Source organism: Camelus bactrianus, chromosome 4 (assembly GCF_048773025.1).
Source record: "Camelus bactrianus isolate YW-2024 breed Bactrian camel chromosome 4, ASM4877302v1, whole genome shotgun sequence".
Lineage (NCBI taxonomy): Eukaryota > Metazoa > Chordata > Mammalia > Artiodactyla > Camelidae > Camelus > Camelus bactrianus.
Window position 1 is genome coordinate 54,730,052 of NC_133542.1, and position 17,464 is coordinate 54,747,515.

The following is a 17,464-nucleotide window of genomic DNA, read 5'->3' on the forward strand; positions in this document are numbered from 1 at the left end:
TGTCTATGTGCATCTGTTGTAAATCATTTACAGATATGACTACAGATATGAAATGTAGAAATTACATAGTATTGCCTTTCAGTGCATGTACATGAGAGGTATTTCAAGCCATTGAATCTACACCGTTACGGGAAGCAAAGGTAAAATTAAGGTGAGGTGTGAGCTGGGATTTTAAAATGTTAATATTTCTGCATCAGATATTTATCATCAACAGGGGGAATTTTATGGAGGGAATGTTTTCCTTCAAAAGCATGAATCAAAGTGGTGTATGAGGCTTCAGAAGGAGGAAACACCAGTGATTAAACATCATCTGGGGACCCTGAATCCATGAGCACAGTTATTTAAAACTAACTGCAAGTCACAACCACTGCCACAAACTATCTTGCTATGCATTCTGCACCAGTAATTATCATCATTAACTTATTCTTTGAGCTACCCTGTTATAAATCAAAGGAAAATTTAATAGTCATGAAACCCAGAAGAGTAAATTTAAATCAACAGCACTGATTTTTAAACTCAGCTGATTTATTGTGTCTGCCTTCACTAGCGTCAAGAGAAGAATGGCTCATGTCCAGAGTCCAGCCTAAAAATTAGGTTTTCACCCTTTCTTGTCTTTATCATCTTAACAAAAGAAAGATTTTAAGCGACTTTTACAACTAGAGAAAGCAAAGGAAAATGACTGAATAGTAAATTATATAAATACATTCCATGAGCCTATACGTAAGCTACATATTTGGCTCTGAGCTTCCTGGGAGGCATGGCAAAAAAGGGTCAATCAGGAATCACATTCTTTGGGGCGAGGGTATAGCTCAGTGGCAGAGTGCGTGCTTAGCATGCACGAGGTCCTGGGTTCAATCTCCAGCACCTCCATTTTAAATAAGCCTAATCCTGCCCCCCCCAATCACATTCTTAGTAACTTTAATTATTGAATGCTCCAGAGAAATTCAACCTCTTCTAGAACTACAGGTTGAGAAGTTTCCTCTGTGTGTTTTCCTAAAGGAGAGGAAGTGATGTAATGGACTTATGCATTGTAAAGCAGCGTTACTCCTCTCTCATGGCCTCCATCAAATATTTATTTAATGAAGAGTGTTTTTGTTGAGTTCATGTCTAATCCATATCCCCACTTGGTTTTGTGTAGAGGAAGAGGGGTATACTGATAAACTAGTCATGGTAGCAACTGCATGATAAGAGGTTTAATTCTGACACACATTCCCCAGTGAGGGTCAGTGGGAAATGCCCTTCCATCTAGTGGTTCAGGAGTCCCAGCTCCTCCAACTGATGATGCTGCCTTCTCAACACAAGAATCCTGGGGTCATTGCTGAGAGCTTGGAGGTGACCTACTCAAATGCTTATCTGGGAAGTAGCACAGGCTAGCCCTGATCATATAACACCCCCTACCCAGAAGGGGCTGGAAAGGATGAGGTCTTGTCCACCAATGTGCCAGGAAGGACTCATGAGCAGGTAACCTGTACCATAATCAGGAACTTACACATGTGTGCTCTTGGACTAGGGGAGATAGAAACCCTCTGGAAAGCACGGGATGCTGGTCCCATTACCCATGCACTTAACCAGTGATTTTTTTAATGGAGGTACTGGGGATCGAACCCAGGACCTTGTGCATGCTAGGCATGCTCTTTCCTATTGAGCTACACCCACCCCCCCAAACCCTTAACCAATATTTTTGAGCAAATACTTGGTGCTAGCAACAAACAAAACAGACAGAGCAATTGCAGCTGTCTCCAAGAGCTCATGAGTAGCGAGGATAGAGCTGTGGCGTGGGAGAAATGACTACCTGAAGATGCTGTGGCTTCCTGGACCAATAGCCTCCTGTTTTGAAGGGTCTGCACCCCCATCCCCACCATGTTGGTGCTGGCATCTCCGGGGAAAGAGCCTTGACTGTGAATGCGTCTTTTTCTGTGTCTAAAAGCACACATCTGACTTAGGGAGGCATATGAAGAACTGGTTACTCACACATCTGGTGAGCATTCAGCCCTAAGCATAGTAAACACAGCTATAGGCTGTGCTCTTTCCTTGCAACTCACCATATTCCAGGGCCGGGGTGTGACGGGGGACAGCACCTGATCACAGAGACCATAAGATGCTTCAAAGTACTGTGCTCATCACTTCTTGGAAACATCAGGATTTTTTCCAAACACCCTGCCCTGTACTTGCCATTCCCTCTGCCTTCAGTACTGACCGCCTTTCCTTTACTGGAAATCACCTGTCGGTTTAAGACATCCTAAATGTAATGTCTGACGTGGAGCCTTCCCTGCCCTCCTACATGTCACAGGCCGTAGATGGGCCCCCTACTTGTCACCTGTCCCCATCTTTGTAAACACTTACTGGAGATGCGTCACTTCTCCTCCCCACCCCCACCCAGACTTAGGCTTAAGTCGCTGAGACACATTGCTGTCAGATGCAGCTAGCCTTTTTAAATTCAAATATATTCCTGTTGATACCAAGTGTTAGTTCTCATCTGATTTGGCATCAATGTTACATTTTCTTTCAGAGCTTGAGATTGCTTTTTTAAATATCTAAGTAAAAATATGCAGCTTGGTAGATGAAAAATGTCTTTGTCTGAAATGCTGGGCTCTCTCCCTGAGAAAACGTCAGAGAACTGACACCACCACTACCCCCTCGACAGCTCACGTTGGCCGTCCTCCTCCTCTTCTGCTGTCCAGAGGTGAACAGGAATGGATGGAGAGGTCCACTGGGGCCAAAGATTAGACATCACTGGTGGCCAGCCACGGGGCGGGGCGGGGAGGCGGGGTAGCAGCAGCCAGCACTGGCAGTGGTGGAGGCGGGGATGTGTGGCTGTGACAAGCTGGGTAGATGATTGTGTCAAGATGTATATTGTCGAAAGCACGCAGGCAAGAGTAGGGATGGGAGCTTGAGAGGCAGGTCTGAGGGAAGGCTTCCTCTTGGAATCTGAGAGATTTGGACATGTTCATTACACCCGAGGGAAGGAGTTACGGCAGCTGCAGGGTCACTGACAAGCAAGCTCACCTTGGGATCCAGGGCACAGCAGAGCTTTGCAAAGAAGAGGGGCCCTTTGTGCCCCGGAGGGGAAGTAAGAGGAAAGGGGGTGTGCTCTAGGTGCGTCTGCAGGTGGGGAGGTGCAGGGGTCCCTGAGTTCGTGCCAACGAACTTGGTCTTGGAGGTGGAATCCAAAGTGAGGGGTGGGGGTGGGCCGGAGGAGAGGTGAAGATTCGGAGCTGCTCTTGAGGGCCAGGTAGAAGAGGACCGAGTAGGGGGTACCGGGAGGCTGAACAGAACTGAAAACAGTTATTATCTTCTCCCTATGACAGAAAAGGCTTACTCAGAGGATCCGGGGTGACAGATCATCTACTAGAACTTCCCTTACAATACCCCACCCCCTGCCTCCAAGACACACATACAAACCACCACCACCACCACCCCCCCTACCCAGCAAAGAGAGGAAGAGGCGAGCGACAGAGTACGCTCTTGGAATCAGAGGGGACGCTTCCTTTCCCCGCCTACTTAATTATCTGGCTTTTTGAATGAGGGGTGGAAAGCAAACTTGCCTTTTTTCTATTCACAATTTCCCTCTTGAGTTTGCTCCCATTAATGAAGCAGCTTAGTTTGGTTTAGCCGACTGCATGCATGACTTCCAAAAACCACATCACAATGCGGGAGGAATGCAGCCTCCAGCAACGCGCCAGCGGCCTCACCACATTGTTTAAAGAGCGGAGCAGGGGCAGCTCCAGTGCCTCTGAAATCCATTTAAGATGTGTGAAAACACGAGATTGAAATGCTGACCTTTCCCTCGAGCTGACAGAACCCACTCCAGGGGGCTGTTTGGAAGACCGCAGCTGCAGGCCTGGGCCCATCCGAGACTCCCCAGGCCTCTGGCTCCCAGGGGCCCGTCCAGCTGGGAAGCCCTGCCTCTGTGTCCTCTGATCCCACCAGGGCATTAAGCCCAAGGCTGCTGGGCATTTTGGAAGGGGAGACGTGCTGAAGGAACAGTCACGCAGGCCAGAAGAGGAGGAGGGTTATCCAAGGGCAAAGAGAGGAAAAGAGGAAAACCTTATCTAAACCGGGGGGGAGGGGGGGACCAGGTCTGTGGCCACCCCCCGCCTTTTCAGATTCGGGTCAAAGAAGGAACTGTGCCCAGATGGGCTTTCTGACGCTAACCCAAGTGCCAAAGTATCTGAGGCATCGCAGGGCAGGGAGTTGGGCACAGAACTTGGAATTTGGTGAACATGACTGAATCTTCATTCTGTGAAGTGAAAATTCACAGAATTTTGTGACTGAAGATGGTGGATAAGTAGAGCAGAGCTGGTTGAGAGTGGCGTCTCTGTAGCCAGGCTGCCTCGGTTCAAATCCTGACGCCTCCACTTACTGTGTGGCCTTGGGCCGTCAAGGTAGCCTCGCTCCGCCTCGGCTTCCCGTCTGTGTGGTTGGGAAGAAGAGTGCCCGGTCACGCGGCAGGAGGGAAAGGGGCAGGACACAGCCACTAGATAAAGGAAGACAGGGTGCGGTTGCTGGGATGCGATAAAGACCGGGTGGAACCAGCTGAGGCCAAGGAGGCTTCAGGAACAGTCTGGTCATGGACCTTTAGCTCATTATGCCTTCACTGTGATACTAAAAATCACTCCTCCTTACCCCATGACAGCTCTGAGATGGGCCATAAAAGGCCAACGAGCGGGCAGTGGCCCAATTCCTGGGAGATCCCCACCCTTCCCCAAATTAGCAAGAATCTTCCTCCCACTTATTTGCGCGCAAAGTTACTCAGCCCATAAAACCCAACAACCCTACACCCTGGGGCTGCCCTCGTTTTCTGAGCCAGTCCACACTCTGCCTCTCGAGTGTGTGTCTCTCTCAACAAACTCACTTCTGCTTTGCTTTGACTTGCTCTTGGATTCTTTCCTGTGCGAAGACAAGGACCCTCACTTGGTGGTCCATCCTGAGGGCTCCTGGCGGTTCCAGGCTGTGACACTGCCCTCTCGTACAACACTTGGGCCATCAGCTTAACCTCCCTACATCTCAGTTTCCCCATCTGTGTGACTGGGAGTGAAAATGCCTAGGCACATACGTGTTACGAACAGGATTAACTATGCAAAGCCCTTAGTGCAGTGCCTCGCCCATGATCGGTGCCCAACTCAAGCAACCCATCATCATCCTCACCATCGTGGCTAACTCTCTAACGACTCAGGACCTTTGTTCCCCCGTCTGTAGAGAGGACACGATGCCATCTCTCTCTTAAAGTACCTCAGATGAAAGCAGGTGACAAAGAAGGGGCTGTTTGGCCTGTGGTAGGCCGTTGACATGTGGCCACTGAATCTACATCTAGTGATTTTCCTCTTGCTGGGCCCTGCAAAAATGTGAAGGATTGGCTTCTTCAGGCCTAATGTGCGGCAACAGAGGATTTCACTTACAGCTTGAGCTCCTGGGTTTGAGTGCCAGGTCCTCCTCTTCTTTACTTTGAAACCTTAGGTTTTTAGCCTTTCCCTTCGTCATAAAATAACAGCATGAAAATGCAGGGAGCTACAGCAGTTCGTGGGCTGGAGGAGAGCCACAGAGTGTGAAACGCATGCTCCTTGTGGGCAGGGGCTCTTAGACTTCCCGTCACGCTTTGCACACCTATGAGCACACCTGCCCCTTGCGAGCATGCTCAGTCAGTATCTGTGGCCCGACTGCCCGAGAGGTGAGGCAGGAGAGCATCAGTACCGATTTCTGAGAGGCGGTGTGGCCAAAAGGGACCTCACAATCTCACCAGAAGCTCAGCTGGGTCAGGCTGGCGCCCATCTCCTCAAAGCTTTCATGTCAGATTGAGCAAGTGCCACTCTTGTATAAAAGACTTAATTTTTATTTTAGGGCAATTCTCTTCAAGTCTTCTAGAACCTAAAGCATTGCTCTGCAAAATACTTCTCTGCAGGTGTTCAGAGGGTACTTCTAAAGCCACTCGCCCTGGGTCCCACCCTCTCCTACTTGCCACGGCCAGGAAAGTGTCTTCTCCAGAACCCACGTGATAGCTAGCATGCTTTGGTGGACGCCACATGAGGAGATGTCTGGTTTCTATGAATTATCCTAAATCAGTCATTCAGTCTGGCCAGAGCCAGAAATCTAGTCACTGTCCCGGTTTAAACGTAAGCAGTATGAGCCCAGAAAGAGGCTGGAAGATTCTGGCCCTTGGAAACAAAGGTTCCGGGCCATTAAAGTACATCTCCTTCTTCTAGCAAATTCACGCTCATCCTTCAGGGCTGGACTGACGAGCCACATCCTCTGGGCGGGGCTCGCTAGTCCCCAGGGTTAGGTGAGGTTTCCCTCCCAGGTGCCTCCGAAGCCTTCAGGGCTTACTGAGAGCCCTGCGCTGAGGACTCAGAACGGAGACGTTCTGCCCACTTGTGAGCCTCTCCCCTCCACAGTGAATGAAGACCGTGTCCCACTGGTTGGCTGTGTCCCCAGTGCTTGGTACTGTGCCTGGAACCAAGGAGGCTGGTTTGAGTGAGGACGCTTTGTGCTGCAAGTAAAGGGAAATCCCAACGCAAACTCCAGCAGGCCTAAACAATGAGGGAGTGTATGATTTCACCAAGTCAGAAGTCCAGATATACGGTAGGAAACGCATGCAGGAGGATCAGGGGCTCAGTGATGTCGCCCAGGTTCCGTTCTGATTCTTTTCTCTGACCACCATCAACACCAGCTCCACCCTGAGGCTGGGTCCCCTTGTGGTTACAGCATGGCTTTCGCATGCCACATATTTTATTTCTCACACCTAGAAGGGAAACTTCTTCCCAAGCATAGCGTATGAAAGCTTTCTTGTAAGCTCATTGGGTCAGCATCACTTAGCCCACACATACAGCCCTGGACTTCTGCCAGGTAACCACCATCATCTGATTGTCTTAGGCTAATCATGGTTTCCATCTGGGATAGCAATGGAATGGGAGAGAAATCTGGGTTCAATTAGGAAGGAGGAAAGCGGGGCTAGATGTTGGCTATACAACCAGCAGTACCCCTTACATAGGTGCTGGATAATTATTTGGTGAGTAATATAATAAACATTGAGAGCGTGCCCTGGTGCTCCGAGGGGCTGTTCCAATGCGGAAATCCATCGACAAAGTAGGAGGGGCCGAGGCTCTGATGGTGGTTCTTTCCACACCGAAATGTCCTCATCTTCAGGAACCTTTTGCTGATCTGGGCACATCTGAGTCCTTTTCAGTCTGATGCTTCTACTCCTCAGCCATCTCTTAGCTCAGAAAGGATACTGGTGAACTTCTCCAGCCACAGGAAAACATTTCGAGAGTCTAGTGGACAGTATCCATATCTCCCCCATCTCAGCCCGTTTCCTTGACTCTCGAGGGGTGCTTAGCAGACCTGCTGCTCTTGTCTTCCAAACTCTTCAGCACTCATTTGTTTTCAAGAACCAGAAGTCTCTCTTTGGAGACAATTCATGAATTATAGTCCTTCTCCCCAAGCCTGTGTCCTATAATCTCTCCAACCCGCTTCTCGGGGAGACGGTGGGGGCAGATGGTAATAAGGGCCTTTGGGGTCTGATGGATCTGTTTTAGAACTCCACCTCCCTATTGACTCAGAATGGGACCACTGGAAAATCACTTACCCTCTGAGTCTTTTTTTTCTTGTCTGAGAAATAGTGTCTTTATAAATGAAGCACTGCCTCCCCTACCTCCAAGAAGGGGCTTTTGAAAACTGCCAGAGTAGGAGAATTTGGGTTTGGGAAAATTAAGATCTTACAGAGAACTGGGGGCGGGCGGTGGGGGCAATGTCTGCAATAAGCCTAGGAACGCTCTCATGAATATATATTTTTAATTTTTCCTAAATTAGAGTTAAAAAAAAAAAAGACAAAATATCAATGACATTTAACACATATTAAGGCACGAATAACAAGTGCTTTCCAATTAATTTCCATTTACCATCCTTTGCTTGTAAGGATATTTTCAATATCACCCGCTCCTTAAGTTTACAGGAAAAAGCCGGAAAGTCAGACTGTAGGTAAGCAGATGGAGAGGAGTTTGTTGGATTGCTTGCTCTCGCTCTCAAGTCTCCAACCACATATACTCATTGTCTCTCTGTTGCTTTGCTCCCCAGAGATCCAGGCTCAAGACACCGCAGAGAACAAATCCCCTGCACCATCTGTCTACACTGGGCCCGCTCCTCCCCTGGGGCTCCCAGCCTTGGGGAAACAGCACCACTTACTTACCCAGCCACCCAAGGAGAAACCTGGACCCCAGCCCAGACTCCTCCCTCACACTAGCTCCTCCCCTCCAATAGGTCCCCCTCGTCCAGTCGTCCACTGCATGACAGCCCTTGAGTCCACCTGCCCCTGGCCATGACCCTTCCAGATGTGGTGGCTTCGCTTTCATTATTTATCAAGACTACTACAGCCACTTACCTGGTTCCCTCCAGGCCAACCAGGCTGCGCAAGGCTGCCAGGTCTGATTCCATCGCTCTCTTTCCTCAAACCTCTCAAGACCCTCAAGCTCCATCCTCCCTGGCCCCCGCTCCATAGAAGCCAGACATAACACCATGCAGTCCCCCAAATCATTCCTCACGCTCGGTGGATTCTCCATGCTTTTCCACCCATGGATCCAGTTGCTCGGAATATTTCCGTCTGCCCCAACCTAGCTAATGCCTCTTTGCCTTTAAAAACTCATCTCAGATTCACCACTCTGTGCAGCAGTTTTTAATTCCATACAATGAGAATAACAAGACCTACCTCATAGGTTGCTGGAAGGAATAAAGGAGTCATCGATATAAAGCAAGAAGAATTGTGCCTGACCATTGGGTAAAGGTTAACTATCATTATCCTTTCCAAGTAGCCTTGACCCTGAACCATACCCCCCAGATTATGTGCTTCCATATTGCCCCACACTTCCCTCATCACGATCCTTAACAAACTGAACTCAAATGGAATCACAAGACAGCATTCCTTGAGAGCCTGCCTACCTAGGGCCCTATCCATCTGTGCTCAGAGTAGGGCCAGGAGCACTGAATAGCACGACATAGTGAATGTTAGTTGAATGAACAAATGTTCAGGCCAAGAAGCCCTTTGACCACTGCCTGGAAGTCATCCCGGAAGAGTTACAGAAACTCCCTCTCACCAAGACTTCTGACAAAACATCTCGAGATGTCCGGGCTTCTGCCCCGGCAACCACTAACCAGAGACAAGCCCGTCAGCCCGCAGAATGAGCGGCATGACAGGCGGGGTTACTCTCTCTTCACTTAAAAAAGGAAAAGAAAAACCCATGAAGAGGAAAATGACTTAGTCATCACTGCCAGCCTCGGCAAATCAACATCGCTATTACCCACTCCAGAACTCAAGGAGCGACACGTAATTAGGCACAGGCTCAATCAGCAGCACGACGCGGGTTAGGGGAGCGCCCGGGTGTGAGAGGCTCATTTGCACTCGAAAGAGATGGGGATGTTGATTTCAATGCAAACACTGTCTCTAAGGTTCCCAATTAAATACGCACGTTAATGTGTCTAAGGCCCTACTTCGGCGAGATGCTTTTTTTGAAAAAGGAGCAGAGAAGCGGTGTGGATGTGTTTCTGAGTGGCAACAGCAGGTTTATTATGACTTGACTTGTTTTCTGATTATAAAAGTAATATATTTTCATTGTAAACACCTTGGAAAATAGAGAAAGCAATAAAGGAGAAAATTAAAATCTATAATAATCTTGTACCCTTGGTCCTATCATCCCTTTGATTTGCTCTGTCTCTATTCAGTAACTCACTCAGTAAGTGATCTCACCCAGTCCCAGGACTTTAAATGTACCTCTACGCTCATGATTCTCAAATTAGCATCTCCAGCCTCATCCTCTTCACCAAACTCCAGACTAGATGTCAAGAGACAGAGCCCAGTGGGTATTTAATAGCATCAGAAACTCAACGTGGCCACAATGGATCTCTTGCTTTCTACCATCTCCTTGCAAAACTCTTTCCTCCTTGGATCTTCCCCACGTTAGTAAATGCCACCATTATCCACCCAGTTTCTTAAGCCAAAAACTTGAGGTCATGCCCTAACCTTCACACACATTTTGTCCATCAGCAAGTCTTAACCCTACTTCCCCAAAACATCCCAATTTCTTATATATCCTTCATCTCTACTGCCATCCCCCAGGTGCAAGAGGTCAATACTTTGTCACCTGGAATTTTGCAAGACCAGTCTCCTAGCCCACTTCTTTGCTTTCTCTGATCCTTGTATGGCAGGTGGAATGCTACCTGGTTATTTTCTCAAGCCTGATACACAAAAGTAGAACTGCAAAACATAAATAATTTAAGGTCTTGATTATCTATGTATCTGCATCCAAGTCAATTGACAGAAATCATCTCCTAATAGCCACTGCAGCAGCAGGAACTGAGCATCTGGATTCTAACATAGCATCCCCAGTTGTGTCGCACACTTGGCCAAGAGTAAGCTTGGATCTTTTCATTGGTTCACATTTCTCTCTCTGCTACTGACTGAAGCAACAATTACTTCTTTGATCATTTTGTATCTATATACCAGTAAGAATTTTCAATTGATGGCACAACTGAATCAAAAATATAATTTTAAAAATGTTTCTCTTAATTGAACTTAGTATCTATCTGGTATCCCCATGTTATCCAGGGGCAGAAAACTCCAATCTATGTAATTCTAAATAAACTCAGTCACTTAGGGGTTTTCTCTGCCACCTCAAGTTTAAAAACCAGTCAATTTGGATTTTCTCCACTCTTTCCTTCTGCCCATAACCTGAGATTTATCTAAGCTGATAGAGGTAGCAGGGTGGGGAGGGGCTTTATAGAATCCTAGCCCCAGACAGAAAGAGAGGGGGGTGAGCTGGTTTATAGCTGTCACCTGTCCTTGGTGGAATCTACTAAGAATTTTGCGTTTTGTGGTCTTTGGTTAATCCGCGTTTTTGGTTGATATGTCCCCTGCCCACCATAAACTCCAGGTGTCAGTTGGTCCAAGCAGCCCATGTGTGAACGTCTATTAACCACACCAGACCCTCTTGGGGGCGAAGGGAACTTTCAGACACTCTTCCACGGCATGGGGGCCACGCAAGGCAAGGAGAGCTGGCTTCGGCTCTCTCCTTGTCCTGCTGTCTGCCATTCCATCTCCACTTCAGTCCACTATGCTCCCTCACTTGGGTTGCTCTTGGGGAGCCCTGCACAGGCCCTTTCTGCAGGCTTTCCAAGCCTAACCAAGCATTCTATCAGCTCCTGGCCTGGGATTAAGCTCAGGGAGGAGAGGATTAGTGTGACAGACATGGAGATACGCTGCTGCCCAGATCCCTTTTCATGGAAGGACTTGCTGCCCAGCTGCAGGGAGTGAGAGCAGTCAGCAGATGGTCTCCAGCTGTCAGCTGCTCCAAGATGCAGAAAGCCACCTCCCTCAAGGTCATGCCCTTCCCAGAGCAGCTTGTATTGATGACCGAGCAAGGTGGAGGTATAAAGGTCCAGCCACTCCACCCAGCAGAGTACTTGGATGAGTAATATTTGCTCCAAAGCTTTGCCAGGCTTGCATCCCAGTTCAGTTTCTCGCCCTGCCCAGTGTTGCCTTCTTTCCCTTCCTTTCTTGGATGCTGATTCCTAATCAGCATTTTGCACCCTGAACTTCATCTCGAAGTTAGCTGCAGAGAACCCATCCTGGAATGGTTGCTAAGCTGAGCCACATTCAGGGACCCCACTCAGAAATCCTCACTGTTCCTTTCCCTAGGGACCCCCTGTCTCAGCGCAGCACCTGGAATCTCTATGGATCTGGCAAAACCAGACCATTAACTTTTAAAATATTATAATGTATTTGTTATTTTATATATTTCTTCATATATTTATATTTTTTAATATATCATCACAGAATCTCCCCCAATTCTATTGTAAACATCATAGCATATGGCTTAGGGCACGAGAAAAGCCAAGCTTTTGAGACTCAGAAATCTTTTCTATCAATCTGTTTTCTCTGCCAGGACTTTGAAAAGTTTCTTTGAAACTCAAGATGGAGCATCGATGCCTTTATTCTCTTTTGTTTGGCTGTAGCCTCCCTTCCTTGAGGCAGTGAGCTTAGACTGCCCTGGCTGCTGCCTGAAATGATAGGAAATTCCCATATATTAGAAACGTGGAGGTATGTGCGTACAGAAGATGGAAAATACTCGGGCTAACTCAAAATTTTATCCGAGCTTATCTGCCAAATACCTGTAGCCTTCTAAACGCTGCTGAAAACAGTTGGAGCTCGAGTCTGTGAAGGTTCTGAAACCCAGACATGGGAGGTAAAGCTGCAGTAAGGTGAGAGCTCTCTAAAATCATAATTGGCAGTACTTAAAGCTAAAAGATATTCTTGGAATCTCCGAAAAATTGGAAATAAGTTCTCCAAAAAAAAAAAAAAAAAGGTGCAAAGTCACCTGAAATAGTAACACACAAGAGTGGGGCACTTATATCTTAGTACATATATGTCCTTCAGTAGATGGAATTCGAAATGTTAAGCAACAACAGGATAGAGTCCCAGATGCAGATGTGGACAGTCCTATCAGAAAGTCCTTACCCAATGTGTAGGTTGATGAATGCAAAATGTTGGAAGTCTTCTGTTCCAGTGGTGGCCCTCAGGGAGCCACACTGTTTAGTCCCTCCCCTAGCATGTGGGCTGCTCCACTGAATCACTTCAAACAACAGGGCTCAGAGGAAGGGATGTCGTGCTGGTTTGGGGCATAAGCCTAAAGAAGACCTATCAGCTTCCACCTCTGTGCCCTCAGGAGCCCCGCGCCCCCTTGCTGGAAGTCTAGCAACAGTGCTGGAGAGACCTGATGGAAAAGCCACAAGGAGAGAGAGGTCCTGAGATTACAGGCCCAGCCTCCCACTGACCTGCCAACCAAAAACCACCACATAAGTGACCAGTCAGACCAGAAGAACTGCCCAGCTGGGCCCAGCCGAGTTTGAGGAAATAAGAGAAACAATAGAACCCCTTCTGTTTTAAGCTGCTAAATTCTGTGGAGGTTTGTTACACAGCTTTCGTTAACTGAAAGGACATTGTAGCTTACAGACCTCAAGTCTTCAGGGCGGGCCCTCTAAAATAAGAAATAAATTTACCAGACGTCTTAATTAAAGCCATTAAATAGTCAGTTCACCTTACTCCTTCTGTGCTGATTCCTGGCTCACCCAACAACCTTCCAAACCCATCCCTGACCCCCAGCTCCTGCCCTGCCCTGCCCTGCAGTTCTAACTTAGGGGAAAGAGGGCACTAGTGAAAGACTGGCGAGAGCTTTCTTCCTGGCTTGCAGACGGCTGGCTTCTACTACGTCCTCACATGGCTTTCCCTCAATGTGTGTGCAGAGAAACAGCAAGCTCTCTGGTGTCTCTTCTTCTAAGGACAATAATCCTGTCATATCAGGGCCCCACCCTTATGGTCTCATTTAACCTTGATCACCTCCTTAAAGGCCCTATCTCCAAATACAACGACACAGGGAGTTAGGGCTTCAACGTATGCAACTTGGGCAGACACATCCAGTCCCGAACAATGGGTAAAGATACAGATCAATTAGGAAACAAAGGGGAAGGGAGTGGAGGAAGTTCCTGCCTAGCTGCAGTTATCTTCTGTGACCTAGGATGCAAGATCATCTGCTGATGATGAGTGGGACCTGGAGATGATGGAGTCCAGAGATAAGGCATACAGTTTTAGAACAGAGCAAGAGGAGGAGGAGGCAGGGCAGTGGAAGCCTTGGCAGGGTGGGTTGAGAGTCCTGCTGCAGGTGAAGACATGGATGTGAAATGGAGCTACACCAGAGCATGGCTAAGCACTTTAACCTGGGAGCCATCAATAGTTCAGGAGCAATCAGTGGTGCTGGAGCAGAGAAAAAAGAGCAGTGAATTTATCCCAGGCCACAGAGGAGTGTGTGTGTGTGCGTGTGTGTGTGTGTGTGTGTGCGTGTGTGTGTGTGTCTGGGGAGTATGAGGGGGGTTGAATGGCCAGGGGATCCAGGCGAGGTTAGGAAAGCAGCAAAAACGAGATGAGATCAGAAACATTGTGATAAAAGTAAAGAGACAGCTCAGGAGTCTCTGAAAAATCGCCTCTCATTTCACAAGAGCTTGAGAAGGTTAATGGTTCCATTTGGGTCTAAACCTGACAAAGCTGGGTTTGGTTGCTGCTTTGATCCCCTTTCAGACTCCGTGTCTTTGTCTCCTGGGACGGACTGCCTGGCTTGCACACTCATCTGCCGGATCACTTTTGTTACAAAGCCACAGAGATCATGGGAGATTTGTATGAAATTGTATTTATAAAGACAGGCTCCTCAAGAAAGAACAATTCTTGAGAATTTCACCCAGTCAAAGAGACCCGCTTCCTTGGCAGAGAGAGGTGACTAGCTGAGGTATTGGTGACATAATTACTGTGCATGGTGGTAGGAGGATTCCCCCGGGTCGTCCCCAGTCACGCCCCAGAGCCCTGGCACGGTTTAGAGGCCGCTAGCTCTGCCCCTCCTAGATATGTGACCTTGGGCAAGTCAATCAACTTTCCTGAGCCTGTTTCCTCGTCTTGAAAATAACTTCCCTTCCAGGGCTGTCATGTGGGCAGAATGAGATAACGGATATGAAATAGTGCAAGGTGTAGTCATTAATTACTTGGTCGAAGTAAGTGCCCAAACATCATAGGTTTCTTTAAGACTTATTATCATCATCATCATCATCATCATCATTTTAAGAGCAGACTTACCTGGAGGAAGATCTAGGGTAGGCTGATGTACTGCTTTCAAGAAAGTTCCTTCAGGTCCCATTCAGATCCACTGAGGAGAACTGAAAGGTGGTGGCATCCGTGAAGCTTGGAGCCCATGTCAGAAGCCGCCCCTGGGTCTGCCGCCATGGTTCTCAAGCTCTAGCGTGCTTCCAAGTCATCTGGAAGGCTTGTTAGAACACAGATGGCCGTACTCCACCTCCAGAATTTCTGAATTAGTAGTTCCAGGGCGGGGCCCAAGAATTTCCACGTCTAACAAGTTCCCAGGTGCTGCTGCTTTTGCCCAAGAGCCCACAGTTTGAGAATCACTGATCTGTAAGAACCACAGCCCTGACACCGGGCCCTGCTCCCCACCTGGCCCCTTTTCACAGAGGAGCCTCCGGCCCCGCTTCCTGGCAGCAGAGGAAGACAGGCTGCGTTTTGCAGATGAGTAAGGACCTTTTCCCTTCTTTCCCAATCAGCGGTCAGAAGGGAAAGTCACTGGCTCTTACTGATTAAACTCGAGAGCTGGCTTGGCCAGTCATCCAGGGAAGAGGGTTTAACCACACACCTAAATGAATGGGTTTGATCAACAATTAAGTGAGCTGTTCCTGGCGTGATTGTGATGGTGAAGATGTGGTCAAGCCGCCCGGCGAAGGAGGCGGTTGGGAGTGGATTTGCTGGTTCCTGCTGGGTTCAAAAGGGCTTCAGGGAGTTAGAAATGGAGCCAAACAGAATAAATGTAATTTTGAAAGCAGGAAATCGGCACTACTGAGAGGTAATGGTGAAGGGAATACAAAGTGTTGCTAAGTGTTGGCTTCTAAACTTCCTTCTCACACTCAGGAATTGCCAAATTTGGCAAGTTGAGTCCAGCTCCCACAAAAAGAGACGAAAAATGCCAGGTACTCTTTTCCTGGGCCTTCCCTGCGTTTAGGAGACCTGATGGAGACTTTGCCCACCGGTGCACTAACTTCCGACTCCACCCAAGGAGTAGGCATCAAGAATCTATCCGCCAGTGGGCAGGACAACAACAAGTTTCTTGAAGCATCTGGGGCCGTGGTCCAAGAGACCTCACAGGCACTCAGGTGGTTTCAGGACTCTAATGCCCAGGGAAGGCTGCACGGATGCCTTCTCTGGGCCCATGCTGTCCTGCTTGGCTGGCGCTATTCCTGGCTACAGCCCAGTGCCAGAGGGGTTCAGGGGGCACTTTGTCATCTTTTGTTGTTATTTTATAACTTTGCTCATAGCTAAGAACCTGTTCAACTCACAGTGAGTTCCAAACAAACGCTGAAATCAAAAAGCCTAGTTCTGAGTCCTGCACTTTCACGTTCGATCCTTTTGAACAAATCTCAAGCTCTCCAACTCTTAATTCCTTAAGCTGTTAAAAGGGAAGAAGAGAAATTTCTCCATAAAGGAAGAGGAGGAATAAAATGAAATAAATATGTGAAAACGCTTTGAAAACCATACTGTACTATAAAAATGTGAGTTGCTACTTTTATATAAATTTGAGCTAGCACACACGGCCTCTCTATAACACAGGCTATATTTTGGCCCTTTCTCAAAATCAGTGAGCCTTTTCCTTCTCTGTGCTCATCAGTATCTCAAAGCCTAGGTACTTAAAGCATTTTCACAATGAATTTTAATTAGCTGTTTACTAATCTAGCCCACTGGACTGTGAGTTCCTCAAGGGTAGACTCTAATTAGACCTTCTCTTTTCCCTCTGATGTCTGCTGGTACATAGTAGGTTCACAGTAATTGTCAAATGGGTTAAAAACATAAAAGAATCTGCTGAGGCTTTCCTGAGTGTACCAGGAAGTTCCCAGCTCACATGCAACTCTCATTTTCTTCCGCTGCAACACCTTTTGAGTCTGTAGCACGGCGCCCCAATGGACAAGGTGGGGCGATCAGATGGAATACGCTCTTGGCGAAGTTGCCGGTGGTCCTCCAGGTGCAAGTGATGGACACAGTGGAGGGAACGCGTCTTAATTGGTAGCACGAAAAACATTTCCCAGGTGCTGCGTTGGGTTGTAAGTGCCATCTGTCCTGCCACAGAGGATTAAAGGGAAGAATTCCTTTCTCCAGGTTCTGGGGACAGTGTAGGCATCAAGAAGCGTGTTGGTTGATATTAACCTGTCTGTGCTCCGCCTGGATAATTGCAGGCAAGGGAATCTGTCTAGGGCTTCCATTCTGAAGTCAAATGGATGGTGCAGTGGTAGGTCTCGTTCCCAGGTGTCTGGTTGCGCTTGTTAAAGGGAATTCTGGGAAGAATTAGAATTCAACAATTTCTAGCCTCTCCTGGAAGGCTCTGGGTCAATCCTCTCCACGCTATTTGATGTTTGATTCTCCAGGTGCAGAAGAAATGAAATTTACTTCTTCATTCTGGCCCTGTCTTCTCGCAGACATCCTCTTTCATTCGTTTATTAACTCCAGTTTACTGAGTTACCATGAAGGCGCCAAGATCTGTGCTGGGACCTAGGGGACACCGAGGAAGGTATGACATTATTTTCAGAGCTCAGGAAATTCACTGTCTTGGATGGGCGGTGGGGGAGGGGGTCAGACATAAACAAAATATAACCTAAAATAATAAGTGATATAATAGATATACAAAGAATTCTGGAGAGAGGGTTTTTTTTTTTTTTTTTATAATACACATGGTCATATCTGTAAAAGAACCCTAGAACTTTCAGCTACTTTGGCCAATAAATCCCTTTTTGTTTAAGTTGGTTTGCTCGTGGTTTTCAGCGTTCACAGCTCAGGAAGTCCTGACTAATGCAGGAATCACATAAGGTGTTTGTTAAAGCCACATTTGAG

The 17,464-nt window shown here is 47.7% G+C and overlaps 1 long non-coding RNA gene across 1 annotated transcript in view; it reads right to left on the reverse strand.

Annotated features, from left to right (window-relative positions):
- Nucleotides 1-6: 6 nt before the first annotated feature.
- LOC123612847 (uncharacterized) overlaps nucleotides 7-17,464 on the reverse strand; it is a 204,745-nt gene continuing 187,287 nt past the window's right edge. Inside the window, exon 4 of the long non-coding RNA XR_012506491.1 lies at nucleotides 7-17,125. This is a non-coding gene — a long non-coding RNA (uncharacterized LOC123612847). The remainder of the gene's footprint in view (nucleotides 17,126-17,464) is intronic.